This window comes from Galeopterus variegatus, unplaced genomic scaffold, assembly GCF_000696425.1.
Source record: "Galeopterus variegatus unplaced genomic scaffold, G_variegatus-3.0.2 Scaffold835, whole genome shotgun sequence".
Lineage (NCBI taxonomy): Eukaryota > Metazoa > Chordata > Mammalia > Dermoptera > Cynocephalidae > Galeopterus > Galeopterus variegatus.
Window position 1 is genome coordinate 40745 of NW_007726946.1, and position 4106 is coordinate 44850.

Sequence of the window (4106 nt, forward strand, 5' to 3'; positions counted from 1 at the left end):
AAAAAAAAAAAAAAAAAAAAAAAAAAAAAAAAAAAAAAAATATGGGAATTTGATCCCCAATGTGGCAGTGTTGGAAACTGAGTCACTGGGGCGGATCCCTCATGAATGGATTAATGCTCTCCTTAGGTGGGGGAAGTAATGAGTGAGTTCTCGCTCTATTAGTTCCCACCATAGCGGTTGTTTATAGGACCCTGGCCCCTCCTCTCTCTCTCTCTTGCTTCCTCTCGTCATGTGATCTGCTTGTACCCGCCGGCTCCCTGCCACTTTCCGCCATGAGTAGAAGCAGCCAGCTGTCCCAGAATCGTAAGCTGAATAAATCTCTGTTCTTTATAAATTACCCAGTCTCAGGTATTTCTGTTATAGCAACACAAAACAGATTAATATAACCCTCATACATATAGACATACACACAGCATATACGTATCTGAGATTGCAATTGTTCATTCATAGGGCATGTGAATGTTCAACTGCCATTCCACAATAGATGTATCTTCTTCCAGAAGTTCTAGTTGTACCACATCCTTGCTAACACATGTATTGTAAATCTTTTCAAATTTAGCCATTCTGGTGGGTATGTAATGATATATAATTTTGGTTTAATTTGTACTGATTATAAAGATAGTTGAGTACCTATCACTTTTATTGGCCTTTGGGAATCTTCTTTTGCGAAGTGCCTGTTCCGGTCTATCACCTATTTTTCTACTAGGCTGCTTCTCTTTTTTTTACTGATGTATAGGAGTTTTCAAACTATATTATGTATCCTTTGTCAATTAGGAATCTTATCCATAAAAAATATTTTTTTAAAAAATTTTTTATTTTTGGTGGAGGGCGTGTACAGGGATCCAAACCCTTAACCTTGGTGTTATCAGTGCCATGCTCTACCAACTGAGCTAACTAGCCAGCCCCATAATGTATTTTTAAAACTTCAAATGATATATCATTCTAGTTCCCCTTATTGGTAAAATGAAAGCTTTTTTTTTTTTTTTTTTTTTTAAAGATGACCGGTAAGGGGATCTTAACCCTTGACTTGGTGTTGTCAGCACCACGCTCACCCAGTGAGCTAACCGGCCATCCCTACATGGGATCCAAACCCGCGGCCCTGGTGCTATCAGCACCGCACTCTCCTGAGTGAGCCACAGGCTGGCCCAAAATGAAAGCTTTTTCATCCACTTTTTCTGTTTCAAACATTTTGTTAAATCCCCATCTGCTGCTATAATTGTTCCCATTTTATGTGTCCATGTGAGTTTATGCCTTTTTCATTCCTATCCTGTAGTTTTAGTGGGGTTGAGGGAAGGGAAGTTAGATAAGTGTGATGTTTAATGATCTACATAGTAGACTCTTTTTTCTTCCTTGATTTTCTATCTCCACAGATTTGGTGGTTTGTTTTTTTTTTTGTTTGTTTTTTTTTTTAAAAGATGACCGGTAAGGGGATCTCAACCCTTGGCTTGGTGTTGTCAGCACCACGCTCAGCCAGTGAGCGAACCGGCCATCCCTATATAGGATCCGAACCTGTGGCCTTGGTGTTATCAGCACCGCACTCTACCGAGTGAGCCACGGCCCGGCCTTGTTTGTTTTTTTTTTAAAGATGACCGGTAAGGGGATCTTAACCCTTGACTTGGTGTTGTCAGCACCACACTCTCCCAGTGAGCAACCGGCCATCCCTATATGGGATCCGAACCCGTGGCCTTGGCGCTGTCAGCACCGCACTCTCCCGAGTGAGCCACGGGCCGGCCCATTTGGTGGTTTTTTTTTCTGGTTGCTTGCTTAACACCTCTCTGTCATGATGGAGGCTTTTTAAGTCTGGGAATGGAGGATTGTCCTCTTTCATGAAATAGTGGGTCAGTGTGAAGAAGATTCTTGGGAGTTCTGTGTACATGGATGGGGCCTCTTAACTACAACAACTGGCATTAGGGCAGCCACTACATGGGGTAGGGGTGGTCGTAGGCTAACCTGGGTTATGTCACGATAACAACACCCCTTGAACTCCCAGAGGCTTGAAAGAACTCCATTTATTTCTCACTAACTCCACCTATCGGTCCCAGGGCCCTGCTCATCACAGGCACTCAGGGAACCAGGGGGGCAGTGGCGCCACCTAGGGTGGATCTCTGGTCTCAGGACAGGGAAAAGAGAATCTGGTGAGCCACATGGCTGACTCTTAAAGCTTCTGCCAAGAATTCACATTCCTTTGATGCCACGCAAGTCCATGGGCATGCCTCAGTCCTACAGGTATGTGTAACCCTCCTGTGGGAAAGGCACTGTATTTGGGTGAGCAATATACAGTCTATAACACTGAGGGCTCTTTGGAAAGAAAGCCCTGGACGTATAGCCTGGGGTGAGGTGGGTGGATACACGCCTGGCTGGCAGCTGGCTGGATGCCCAGGGGGAGGGAAGGAAGCAATTAAGTTTTTACCCATCACAGGAACAGCTGCAGGCAAGGAACTCCTTTCTGTGACATGTTTGGCAAGGTAAGAAAGCATCATTCTTTGCTAGGCAAGGGGAAGGATAAAATCCTGAAACTATATATATTTTTTTTTTTTTTTTTAAAGATGACCGGTAAGGGGATCTTAACCCTTGACTTGGTGTTGTCAGCACCATGCTCAGCCAGTGAGCGAACCGGCCATCCCTATGTGGGATCCGAACCCGGGGCCTTGGTGTTATCAGCACGACACTCCCCCGAGTGAGCCACGGGCCGGCCCCTGAAACTATATTTTTAAAAACCAAATCAGTGCTGGCCGATTAGGTCAATTGGTTAGAGCATGATGCTGATAACACTAAGGTCCAGGCTTTAACCCCTGTACTGGCCAGCCGCCAAAAAACAAACAAAAAAACAGCTAAACAAATCATTCCTTTCTGAGTGTGAATTAGTTTTTGTTTTTCTCTTTTTGCGACTGACCTGTACAGGGATCCAAATCTTTGACCTTGGTGCTTGGTGTTATCAGCACCGCTGATCTAAACAAGTAAGTGTGAATTAGGAATCAGTGTTCCTTCTCACTACGCTTCCAGAAAAATCAGTTTCTGCAGCAAGTCTATGCCTGGGTAACACCCAACCCATAAAAAAGAAAAGGGATGCCCCTGCCCACCACGCTTGCTGAGCTGTGGGTGTCGGGCCCAGCCCTGTCCTCTGAGGACAGAGAACTCACACCTTTCCTCTAGCAACTGTTTCTGCTCCTGAGAATAACATGGGCTCTTCCTGGCAGCATGGTTTTTCTCCAAGGACATGAACTAGAAAGAACATACGGTGTCTGCACTCAGAGGGAACCATCCTCCTTTGCCATGAAATGACTTTGCCTTTCTTTTCTAAATTAAAAAAGCAATACATATTCATTACAAAAAATAATCCAAACAGTACATAAATATATGAAGTAAAACATGGAAGGCTTTCCTGCAGTATTTATTTCGTATCTATCATTTATCATAAAATGGGCTAAAAGAAACCTTAGAAGGGAAGAGAACCCTGCCCGTCCTTGGAGGGCTGTTCCAGTCTCCTGGGCTGTGACTCCACAGATCTTGCTGAGAAATACTATCGCCATGAAGCACCACACTAGAGACCACTTAAGGGAAGAATCTGAAATCTCAGCTGTCTTTGCTGTAAATGGAAATACCTAAACCGTGACTAAGACTTTAGCATACTTAAAAAATACTTTTTTTTTTTTTTATCTTTTTCGTGACCGGTAAGGGGATCGCAACCCTTGGTGTGGTGTCACCCACACCGCGCTCAGCCAGTGAGCGCACCGGCCATCCCTATATAGGATCCAAACCCACGGCGGGAGTGTCGTCACTGCGCTCCCAGCGCTGCACTCTCCCGAGTGCACCACGGGCTCGGCCCTTAAAAAATATTTTTAATGTTATAAAAGTCACCTTAGGGGCCAGCCCGGTGGCGCACTGGATAGTGCGCCGCTTGGGAAGCGCGGCGGCGCTCCCGCCCGAGGGTTCGGATCCCACATACAGACCGGTTCCCGCTCACTGGCTGAGCGAGGCGTGGGAGCAACACCGAGGGTTGCGATCCCGTTGCCGGTCCCCGGTCCAGTACGGGGGCGACACTGAGGGTTGCGATCCGTTGCCGGACACGGAAAAAGACAAAAAGACAAAAAAAAAAAAAAAAAACC